The sequence below is a fragment of the Oryza brachyantha genome, chromosome 3, assembly GCF_000231095.2.
Source record: "Oryza brachyantha chromosome 3, ObraRS2, whole genome shotgun sequence".
Classification (NCBI taxonomy): Eukaryota; Viridiplantae; Streptophyta; class Magnoliopsida; order Poales; family Poaceae; genus Oryza; species Oryza brachyantha.
This window is the reverse complement of record NC_023165.2, coordinates 28,988,611-29,002,004: the sequence shown is the minus strand read 5'-3', so window position 1 is coordinate 29,002,004 and position 13,394 is coordinate 28,988,611.

The following is a 13,394-nucleotide window of genomic DNA, read 5'->3' as shown; positions in this document are numbered from 1 at the left end:
TTTCTGGTACATGTCCTGAACTGATCAAGCGCTCCACCTGCACGCTTGCTTTCTGCTGACTCTTAACAGGAACATTAGTAGAAGATTTATCATTCAACATAATTGTTTCATTGAAGATGACATTTCTACTAATCACAACCTTTTGGGTTTCAGGACACCATAACTTGTAGGCTTTCACACCAAAAGGATAACCAAGAAATATGCACTTAATAGCTCTAGGCTCCAATTTACCGTTGTCAACGTGAGCATAAGCAGTACAACCAAATACTTTCAGGTCTGAATAATTAGATGGGGAACCAGACCACATCTTAATTGGAGTCTTCTTATCGATGGCATAACTGGGTGAGCGATTAATAAGATAACAAGCAGTGGAAGCAGCTTCCGCCCAAAAACGTCTAGGTAAACCTGCATTTGACAGCATACAACGGGCCTTTGAAATAATTGTCCTGTTCATACGCTCAACTACGCCGTTCTGTTGAGGTGTATGAGAAACGGTGTAGTGGCGCACAATGCCTTCTGACCTGCAATATGATTTAAATTGCCTAGAACAGAACTCCATCCCATTATCAGTACGAAGGACTTTCACCTTCCTTTCAGTCTGTCTTTCGACCATAGTCTTCCACTCCTTAAATACCAAAAAGGCTTCAAATTTGTGCTTTAGAAAATAGGGCCAAACTTTTCTCGAATAATCATCAACGATAGTCATCATATAACGAGCACCTCCAAATGACCTCTTACGAGCAGGACCCCATAAGTCAGAATGCACATAATCAAGAATACCTTCAGTAGTATGTGTAGATGTGGTAAACTTCACCCTCTTATGTTTGCCAAAGATACAATGCTCACAAAATTTCAACTTTCCGATGTTTTGTCCATCTAGTAATCCTCTCTTGCTCAATTCTGCCAAACCAATTTCACTCATATGCCCAAGACGCATATGCCAAAGATCGGAATTCGATAATGAATCGGTGACTGCAGCAACATTACCTAGTATCGTAGTACCTCGTAGATGGTACAAATCGGCAGTTTTAATGTCAGCTTTCATCACAACAAGAGAGCCTTTTGTTACCTTCAAAATTCCGTCTCCACCGGAATATCTGTACCCTTTGCGATCAAGAGTAGATAAAGAGATGAGATTTCTCTTTAAACTGGGAATATGCCGCACATCTGATAATGTTCTAATGCAGCCATCAAACATCTTGATCTGTATAGTACCAACGCCCGCAACTTTGCAGGGCGTATTATCACCCATCAAAACATTACCACCTTGTACAGGTTCATAGGTGGTAAACCAATCCCTATTAGGGCACATATGATAGGTGCATCCAGTATCAAGAAGCCACTCGTCACTGGTTTGTACACAACCAGCATAAGCAACCAGTAATTCTGCATCTGGTTTATTATCAGTAGCAACTGCGGCTTTACCTTGCTCTTCTTGCTTACCTTTCGGTTTATAATTTCCCTTGTTCTTTTCTTTGTTCTGTAGCTTCCAACAATCGGAAATATCATGTCCACCTCTCTTGCAGTATTTGCATGACTTATACCTGCCTCTGGATTTTGATCTTCCGCGGTAGCCATTAGAACTTTTGTTTCTTGATTTGTTGTCTGTGTTCTTTTCTTGTTGCCTGCCCCGAACAACCAAGCTTTCTGGCTGTGAGTTAGATCCTTTGGAAGGTACCATCTTCTTCATCTTTTCTTTGGCATGCAAAGCATCATAAACTTCTTGCAAAGTTAGAGTATCCCGACTATACAAGATAGTATCTCTGAAATTTGCATATGAGCTAGGCAATAAGCACAACAGAATAAGGCCTAAATCCTCTTCATCATACTTTATCTCCATGGACTCAAGGTCAGCAACAATTTCCTTGAAAGTGGAGAGATGATCCATCACAAACTCATCATCTTGCAACTTGTGCAGAAATAACTTTTGCTTCAAGTGCATCTTGCTGGTTAGATCCTTTGTCATGCATATCTGTTCCAGCTTCAACCACAGCGCGGCAGCTGTCTTCTCCTTAAGCACTTCCTGCAAAATATTATTGGATAGATGAAGATGGATATATGCCATAGCCTTACGGTCTCTCTTCTTCTCATCGTCGGACCAATCATTTGTCCTTTTGTTGTTGAATCCATCAAGCGCATCATCCAGATCTTGCTGTGCAAGAATTGCACGCATCTTCACTTGCCACAATGAGAATCTTGTGTCTCGGTCCAAAAGAGGTAGATCATACTTTAAACTCGTCATTGGGAATAAATCCTGAATCTGTTGGTATTAATATGTTGAACCCAAGCAGATACGCGAAACTCCAGTGCTCGGAACGATGCACAATAGTTGATCTGACAACTTTTGGGTACACAAGATCGGGTAAATGTAGCAATTAAATCTGGAAAGAAAAACAATACTGTTACTGTAGCTATACTGTAGCTGCTACAGTAGCGCGGATTGGACGGCACGATCTGATGGCTTGTCCTTGGAACGATCAATTTTTCTCCTGCGTGCGTGCGTCTGCTCCTTTCTTTTTCTTCTGTGCGGACGCGACGTCGAGTCGGAGTCGCCGCCGACTCCGACCTGATCTCGACGGAACGGCGATTCTGTAGATCGCCGGAAAAAGCCCGGTCAGCGGTAGCAACGTAGCGTAGATTAATCTTCGCTGCTCTGATACCATTTGTTAGAAACAAAGGCACAAACGAGACCCGAATTTAACGTGGAAAACCCTTGCGGGAAAAACCACGGGCGCTAACCGGCAATAATCACTATGAGGATATGATTACAATGCAGGGGAAACAATGAGAACTCTGCTCTTCCCGTGCAGACTACAAGAGTATATATAAGGGGAAAATCTAAGAGTCCTATTAGGATTAGGCGAAAGAATCCTATTAGGAAACTAATCCGACTCCTAGTAGGAAACAACTGGGAGAAACCTGCTAGGAAACTAATCCGGATATAATTCCAGTTACAATTCGGATCACATATTTAACAAGATCCAAATCCACGGGGGCTCCGCTTCGCTCCGACAAAATGGTCTTTATACCAACACAAATAAATTTGGATCACAACTCAACCGTTCGAACTCAATCCAGAGTTTGCAGTTGCAACCTAGGAATTCAGTGCACACCACTCTGGAATGGTGAGCAAAAAGCTTTCAGACTTTGAGTAGAAATACAACACAACTTCCTCCTTCTTAATCTCTTTATCAATTGGTGATCAAGTATTCAGGTGCAGTGTAGGGCACCACATTAGACTAGGAATTGGATTTGAACCCATCAACTCAACCGTATTAGTGGCCTTCTCTGCATCTTCCTGCATCATCATCATGAACACCCCACTATACTGAACATACAAAGCCATTGGTTAGTTAACATCTGAAAGACTGAAAGCCAGGACAGTCATGGGCAGTTAATTAAATCCTTGATCCACGTCTGCATTGCACACAGTGGTGAATAATCTCACTATTCTTATCACCCGTAGTGGCGACGGTTGAGTTGAGTATCCATCTTGTCATTGATCAGACTCACCAGCCACACCGATGCTGTTGCTAGCTGCGATGTTGCCTTTGCTCGTTGTGGCAGATCCATGGAGATCGATCGATCGATCGATCGATGAGCTTTTTGATTTTGGGGGGAAAAGGCTCATGTATCATGTATCATTCTCAGGTTATTGCAACTTTACACGCGCAGGAGCTAGAGATATATAGCGATCAATCAATCGACATCTGCTTCTGTGAAAGTGCGTCATCTGAAGAAGAAAAGAAAGTTGCAAGCTTTTTTCGTGGAGGTTTCAATTAGTTTGCCCATCTTGTGGTCCATCTATCTGTGCAACATTTTTTTGAGAGTAGTGGAGATGATAATTACATGATAGATAATGGACAGAAGAGATTTTAAACCGCTCAAAATGTATCATCGAATGTTTAAGTTGTTAACTGAGAGTAATTTAATATGCTTAATGGACCGTACTAACTGACAATGGAGTGATGATATGATTAATGTTCAGGTTCAGCCACAACCTTTGCAACATCCAATGGGCTGGTCCCTGAAATGCTTTCTGCTGATATATATATATATAGAGAGAGAGAGAGAGAGAGAGATCAAAATTTCTCTCAAGATGCCACTAACATCATGAACTCGATTATCTGGGCTAATTAATTAATCATCCATGGTCCACTGGTCCATGCATACATAGTTCTTATGCATGATACTGAATATTGATCCGTTGTCTCGTACATATCTTCAGCCTGTCCTTCTGTTGTCACTCTCATATGTGCTCTCTGTCATGCATCCACTCGATCGCTGCACTAGTATTATTTCAAGTAGACTAGCTAGGAGAGTCAAGCAACTGGATGAACTGATCAAGTCCTTGTAACAAAAGGGAATGGTCGATCTGCCCCATGTTATCAACACACCGCTAGAACTATAGCAGCTTGCATGCATGTGAATTAAATACTATGATATTCCAGCCACTTGTTGAATATTAGTATTTCGCTACCGATAAATGAATAAGAAAATCTAAAAAATGTCATTTTACAAACGTTTAAGTCTAAGAAATACTATAGGCAAATGTGAGTTCTAAGAAATATCATCGTATAAACGAATTTGTCTGAGAAATGACATTGCCGTTAGGTTTCCGTCCATTTTTTATCATTAAATATTGTTCATACTATAACACTTAACGGAATCATAACGGCGATGATATTTTTTAGACAAATTTGTTTGTACGATGACATTTCGTAGAACTCACACTCGCTGATGATATTTCTTAGAATTAAATATTTATCAATTACATTTGTTAGATTTTCTCTAAATAAATATATTATAATGTTTCCTAAAATAAATAGAAGTATAATATATTTTTATGAATTGTGTTATTCATATTTTAATAGGAAATATTCAACTTAATTTGATTTTATACTTGATACATGTTTAGCTTTTATTGTTCTTAATAGTAAGAAGTTTAATGGTAGGGCAGGTAGAACGGCAGATTCAATATCACCACCGCTATCTTCCGTTAAAATATTACACATTTACACATATAACTAAGGTGCGGTGGGTTTTTCTCAAAGATAAGATCATGAAAGCAGAAGTCACTTCCAAAGCTGATTGCTGCCTCACTGCACCAGTACACTACTGCAAGGGCGCACACATACTCCCTAACAACCCTGCACCATCATTAGGTTTTTGTTGTTTTGTTTAGCTTCGTTTGTTATTTGTAAGTTTGTTGCGAGGCTTTTAATTATTACATGACATGATGGCAACGAGTAGTACTGGATAAATCTGTGCTTAATTATAGTTTTGCATCATAGCTACTTTGTCGACTCTGGTCTATGGGTGATTTTTTTCATAGAAAAAAGATCCAAACTATATATCTGTAAACAAAAAATAATTTATAAACAAAACTTTATATTTATATTATCAAGATTTAAAAGTCAAAACTAAAAAATAAATTTCAGTTAAAAACCCTAAAATCAACTCTAAATTTAACGTTAACAAAATAAAATTTAACTTATAAGTATAAACAGAAGTAAAAAGATGTAGAAGTTATACTCTAGAGAACATGATCACTGGTCAAAATTTACGGAACATGATCGAGATATATAAAGTGTTTGGCCTCCACTGCGATAACCCTCGTGGCATATGTGTGGTTTTGGCCCAGTTGAAGCTTGTCCTACGAGATGGATAAACCATTATCTTTCTTCTTCATGTACATGATGCAGCTAGCTGAACAATAGAGATGAGCTGAAATCGATTCATGAAGCAAATAAGATCCTATGCATTACTGCAGAGGATTCTGACAAAGACAGGAGGATGAGGTCAAGTCATGGAGGGGAGGACCTAAAGAGGAGATGACGACGATTGACGAACAAGAAAGGTAGCTACTAGCTAGCCTCATTCAGACTTCAGAGACGGATGTAGGTGTGCTTTATTGTTATTGCATTGCATTTGCTATATACTCCTTCCGTCTTAAAATAAACTAATTTTTTATTTTTTATCTATAATATTTGACTCTTCGTTTTATTCATTTTTTATGATTGATATTTTTGTTTTTATTAGATGATAAATCATAAATAGTACTTTAAATGTAACTAATTTTTTTTAATTTTTTGAAAATTTTTCAAATAAGACGGATAGTCAAACGCCGGGCAAAAAACCGAAATAATTGGTTTTTTGACGGACGAGTACTCTAGGCAAATTAAATGTCGCAGAGAGAAAAAAAACACTGCCATTGGTGATAGGTGGTATCTAGGCCGGCTAGTGGTGGTTTCTGCTTTACTACAAAGTTGCATTCCACTATTCAATATACTGTTCATCAGTGGTTTACTCGAGCAAGCGCACCAAATTAGCGCGTGAAAAAAAAATATTCTCAAAAGGTTTTATCGCAGAGAGAACCTGTAGCAGCTACCACAGTTGTAATTTGTAAAACATGCTACTCCAGCTTAATTATATCACGCTGAAAGAGAACATGAAAATGTCCAAACTATATTAAATGACAGTTGTTGGCAAGCAAGCTACAGGCGGAATTGTTGTGTAGCGAAAAAAGATAAACGATATATTTAAAAATAAAAATAATTTTTAAAATAAACTTATATATATATACATTCTAAGTGAACTAAAAATCAAGAAAAAAATAAATTATAATAAGAAGCTCTTAAAATATACCATAAAGTTAAGATAAAAATTAAATTTTAACTTATAATCATAAATGAAGACGAAAAGCGAGGTGGTACGTCTTTACAAGAAATAATGGGGGCAGAAACAAAAGCGCAGAGAGTGCAATGGATGCCTGTGTGAGAAACTAGCAACAGGGAATTAGCGTGCAGTACAGTGGCCAAGTAGTGAGTGCAGACTACAGTACAGGGCTGGGTAGTAGTGTCCGGATAAGCAAAAGCAGGACAAGATCGAGCATTGCAGCTGTAGCAACAGTAGCAGCGAGGAGTACTTTTTAATGGCGTACAACGTCGCAGAGCATCACCTGCTTTGCTTGCATGGGGAGCAGCGCACGAACGTACGTTTAAAGCAGGTACGAGAGCAGCCTATAAACATATATATTTTAAAGAGATAAGAGAGAAGAGAGAAAAGATATATGTTACTAATTTGTAGCCAGCTGCATATGGATTTTAAGATAAAATATATGTATGACATGTGGACTATATATTGATGTTTTAAAAGTAACTATTGTATGAATTAATTATTAGATTGACTATAGATAAATTAGAGCGAGTAGTTAACTATACTATTAAACTTGCTCTTAGCCGTGCGGGCCGCTTACACCCCTACGTGCGGCGTTGGCACGTGAAGGTAGCCGCGCGGCCGGCCGGAGCCAATGGCAACAGGACGAGAAGACCGGCCAGGATGGTTGCGCTCATGCACATATGATACTACCTCTCATAATTAGGTTGTTTTCCGATTTATGTGCCAAATGTTTTTATCATTCGTCTTATTTAAAAATTTATAAAAAATTTTAAAAGATTAGTCACACATAAAGTATTATTCATATTTTATTATTCAGTAACAATACAAATATTAATCGTAAAAAAATTCAAATAAAACAAAGACTCAAAACATTATATAAAAACTAAAAAATAACCTTATTTCAAGACGGAGGTAGTACTATTGAATGATATTTTTATCGTACTTAAAAAGTATCTGGAGATACTATTTTTAGTGTAAATTCTGGGACGTGTTCGGCTTGTGAGGGTAAGTCCCTGGCACGGAAAACGTAGTAATAGATTAGTACATAATTAATTAATTATTAATTATAAAAAAAATAAAATAAATTAATGTGATTTTTTAAAACAACTTTCCTATAAAATTTTTTTGCAAATAAATACACTATTTAGCAGTTCGAAAAGTGTGCGCGTGGAAAACAAGAAGATAAGTTATCTAACTTGGGCAAACGAACGGCCCCGGTACATCAAGATATATTGTATTTCGAAATACAGATTTTTATATTAAAAAATATGATATCTTAAAATATTTTTTCTGAAAAAGCTCGTATTAAATACAAAGCTGGCACGGTGGGAGTTGCATGGTTGTACTGCACCTCCGTTTGGGTACCTTGGGTCCTTGCCATTTATTGCATACATGCAAGGGTAATCGTGTATGACTTGTGATCTCGGCTCATTGTATAGGGGTCGTGCTGCCGTGAAAACTACTACTGCCCTGGTCGAAGGACCCGTTGCCTAGCGACGAGCTGGCCGTCCAATCTTCCTTGCCTCGTGTGCCAACTAACTAATTGACCGTATCTGATTATTCCACTAATCACAAGACTAATTAAACTAACTCCTGTATGCAACACATGCATGCAACAGACGAGCTACTCTAAGTGCACGAAATACATGCATACTGCTAACTTATGCAAACAATCTAAAACATGTTCAAGTCGGGACTAGTATGCTAACATTTATCGTTGAAAAAATATTCTCGTATCGGTTGTTGAAGGTCAATAGATCTAATATATAAGTGCATGAATCGGTCACTTCATTAGCTAATTTTTGAGTTGTGAAAAATTCTTTATGATTTAACAAGTAGAATCTCAGATCCTAATTAGTTAATTTGTATGTACAATCACCAGTCATGTGTGTACTCTGCTGACGGCTGCTATCCCGGGCAGCTAGCTAGCTGCTCCATGCTGTCCAAAACATGAGTCAAACACTAACACATGCAGTACATAATCCTACTTTAGGCAGGGATGCCCTTGTCGGATCCACACACACATTTCAGGACTTATTTAGTTTGCAAAATTTTTTCTCAAAAACATCACATCAAATTTTTAGACACATAAATAAAGCATTAAATATAGATAAACCAAAAAACTAATTGCACGGTTATGGAAGAAATCTTGAGACGAATCTTTTGAGCCTAATTAGCCCATGATTAGCCATAAGTACTACAGTAACTAACATGTGCTAATGACGGATTAATTAGGCTTAAAAGATTCGTCTCGCGGTTTCTAGGTTAGCCGTGAAATTCATTTTTTCATTCGTATCCGAAAACCCCTTTCGATGTCCGGTCAAACATTTGACGTGACACTTTTATCAAAAATTTTCTCAATCCAGACACACACATTTCAAGTTTCAAGCTTTAACCACTGTGCTTACTTTACTCTCTCCATCCTAAATTAATCCTCAGATAAAGGAAAAAATATTCTAAATTGATTATCATAAAGGAAATAAACCTATTATATATTACAACCTTTCAATTCAGATGGTTGAGTTTCGTGACCCCCCGACTCTTTAAACAAAATTTAGAAAAGGGTTGTCTATATCTAACCGGATATATGTAACTATTTTTTTAATTTGGAACTTAGCCTAATTACACTATATGCCCCTTTCACCCCAAACTCTTTCAAATGCTGATTAAATAGAGTTTTGATCTTGATGCTTAGATCTTGTATGATAATTAATTTGGGAGGAGGTGCTATTTGTTTGACCGGGTCAATTACTCACTTAAGCCAATTGCCTTGGCTTTGTACACGGTATGCAGGAGATCTGCAGACATGCATGCATGCGCCATTCCGGGTTCCCAGGGATTTGCATGCAACTCCAACAAATCAATAGCCAAAAGCCGGCCACGTGCTGCTCCTGACGACGACGACGATAATTACATTAATAAATTTAACTACTGCATCCGTATTTTATACCCACTCTATCGACTTTTATATACATGTTTCGATTTTTTATAGATATTTGACTATCTATCTTATAAAAAATTATGTAATTATATATTATTTTATTTATTATTAAATATACTTTTATGTATATATATAGTTTTACATATTTCAAAAAGTTAATGACGTTAAACATTTAGGGACGGAGAGAGTGGATATTACGGTTAACCATTTTATACTTTCCACCGCCATTTTTATTAAATAAACTTATGTAATTATTATTTATTTTATTTTGATGGGGTTTAGTACTGATAATTTATATTTATGTTTATGTAAGTTTTTAGATAAAAGAAATGATTAAACATGTGTAGACTAGCCGATGGTTTCATTTATTAAAAATTATTAAAATATAGTCACTTTATCATATTTGCGCTGTCTGCTCACCAGTGGATACTGGATAGGGCCATGAAGATATATTATGAAGTCGTGTGCAATCTAGTATAACGAAGATATGTTTAAATGGAAATGGTTAGTTGATATATATCAATAAAATATATTGGTGTGATATGAAAGCTGATCCGTTGGAGTACGAATGAAGAATTTTTTTTTTGAATGATCATATAAGTGAAGTATAAATTTAATTTAGATAAGCCGCTAGACCTGCTCTGAGCAAAAACAAAACTAAAAAGATGATCTGAACACGAGAACAAGTGGAAGCGGAGAAAATTCCCCACATACAGTGCACAGCACCAATAATTGACAGCAACATGACAGAGAAAGAATGCAACACAACACCCAGCTTCAGCAAAATTTCTCTTGTCCTGTCGAGATCTGAATCCCTGAATTCCTTCGTCTCTCCAGGCGGTGCCCTGTCTGCTAGCTTCCCGGCCGTGGCTTGCGTGAGCCCTGCAGAGACGGCCATGGGGGGAAAGGGAAAGCACAGACGTCAAGTGGTCAGAAAAAGGAAAGGTTCCGGTGCCATGGAGCTGATTCCGGCGAGCCTGAAAGATGCTGAATTTAGCAACCCATGCGTCGCTTTTTTGCATTTGCATGTTGGGCGTGTTTCAATTTGTTTCAGTGTCTTGTCTCGTCTCAGAAACTTCAGATTCTACGAAGAAGCAGTTGCTTGATAGTTATTCTTTGGAAAAATTTCTAAACTCAGTTTCTTCAGCTTTTGAATTCTTAGTTCATTTTTCAGAATGTAAAAAAACCATGAACCGTTTAGAGTAGCTTTTAATAGAAACAGTTTTTGGAAAAAGCTGTAACTATAGCAGACTCCTCTTCGTTGTCGTCGTGATTCCCAACAATTCTAATTTATTAGTTATAGAAAGCAAAGCTAAGCTCAAGCTGGCTAGCAGAGCTTATACTGGACGGATCACGTACACGTCCTAATCACCGATCTAAATAAGTCTTGCTGCTTAATTTGACAGCACTAGGGCAAACTTGTTAGCATCTGAGTTTAATCTTGAGGTTCATCTAACTACCACAACAATTTTGTGGCGAAAACGTAATTTGACCGGTTTTTATATGTATTCTCATGTTCGAAAATATAGTCGTTTCTAAAATTTGAAATTTATATTACAAAATTGGTATTCTTGGGTTCAATGAAAAAACCCACACATTTTCTATCAGTCAGATGCATTGAAGGGAATATAAGTAATTAAGAATTCGATGGCTGGTGTGACTTATAAGTATTATCTTTCTTAATCTCAGTATTTTTAAATAACCTAGAAATATTTATATTCCAGAGTGAACGTCGGGAGTACGTATTACATGTTAAATATATTTTTTTCATTAGGATGATTTCTTCGTTGAAAGTAAGAAAAAAGATTTTTTTTTGAAAGAATTTTTTTAAAAAGGAACTTTTCACTACTCAATGGAAAACAGAGTGTGCATGTTTACGTTGGGCTACAAACTTTATGTTACGTCGTCCATCGCTCAAGAGCATGCATGCATCACGGTTCAGGGGTGTTTGTTTCTAGCGGCTAAAGTTTAGCCTCTAGTCACATCGGATGTTTGAACATTTATTATAAATAGTAAACGTAGTCTATTAATTAAACTCATCCATAATCTTGAGCTAATTCGCGAGACGAATCTAATGAGCTTAATTAATCTATGATTAGCCTATGTGACGCTACAGTAAACATTTGTTAATTATAGATTAATTAGGCTTAAAAATTCGTCTCATGGATTAGCACTCATTTATGAAATTGGTTTTTTTATTAGACAACGTTTAATATTTTAAATTAGTGTCAAACATCCGATGTGACATCATCTAAACAACCCCTTGATCTTCTATATTAGTATGATGTGCCTAAAAAAGTCGCCTTTTTTTTCCTTTTGATCCCAATCAAGCCGTTAACCTGATTAGCACTGCCTTTTTTTTCCCCTTCCCTTTTGCCCTTTCTGTTAGCCCGGTAGGCCTCTGATGTGTCTGCATGCGCAAAAAGGTTCAGATGTATTTTCTTTGGCATTTTCAAAGCAGTAAAATTAAACAAGCCCAAACACATCAAGGTGTGTGATAATTAGCCTGAACATTTTCTATCTCCGTCGATTGCCAACCAAACCAATGGTCTCTGAGATCCCGTGTAGTTGTTAGGAGTTGTGCACACGCACCGCACGTTTTTAGTCGGTGACACACGATAAAATTAAACGAAGCCATCCAGTTTTGATTAGTCTGAACATTTCCTTTGTTAGTCGATTACAAACCAATGGTCTCTAAGATCCAACGTCGTATTTTCCTCATAGTTATAAGCTCTATTTTAAATTTTAAATTTAGAGTTAATTTTATAAGTTATCATCATATTTTGTTTTCAACATTTATCTAAGTCGCTGAGAACACAACACGTATATAAAAAATTACTTATAAATTACATTTAATCATTAATAAATTGTTTCACTTGTACTTGATATAAGGCTAAAGATTAATAAATCATGTGTATTTATTAGTAATCGTGCATATGCAAAACACATTTTTATTAGTCGGTCTGTCACGGACTGACTGCGTTTCCGTTCGTCAAGTCGCATGTTTATGGAAACGCAGGCAAGTCATGTGTACAGAAACGCAAGCAGAGCAGGGACGGTGGATTGATGTAGACCTGTAACGACGAGTGCAACAGATATACGATGCATGATTTAGCGTGCATACGCACAAAGATATGCACGAGAGAAGCACGAAAGTACGTACTACCTCCGTCCCAAAACAAATAAATTTTTCGGTTTTTATATCCAGCGAACACCTATTCGTCTTATTTAATTTATCATCTAATAAAAATAAAAATGTTAATCATAATTTTTTTAATAAAACAAAGAGTCAAACATTATAGACAAAAAGTAAAAAGATTTGTTTGTTTTGAGATGTAGAGAATACGCACGTTTGTAGACCAGTAACCAAGACGTGGACACATGTATTTTAATATTAGAACAATACTATAATATTAGAACAATACTATCGTCTCTTGCTCTATCTACTGATAACTCGTAGAAAAAAAATTAATTTACTAGATAAATATTTTATAGTTCTATCGATTTAACGATTTACACGTAAAAAAAACTATAATTAAACTCATTAAAAGTAACTCTGAAGTTAAGTTATAAAATTATCATTTACGGTCTCATAACTAAAAGATTTGAGTGTTTCTCTCCTCTCGTTCATCGAACAACCTCAGTTGGCACCGTTTGGGTTGAGATCCTCTGCACCAGTGCGGTCAGCGGGTACCCATATATTTCTTTTATTCCACATCATAATTTTTTAGCTTTACCTAAATTTATACGTGTGTTATTAAATATAAATACA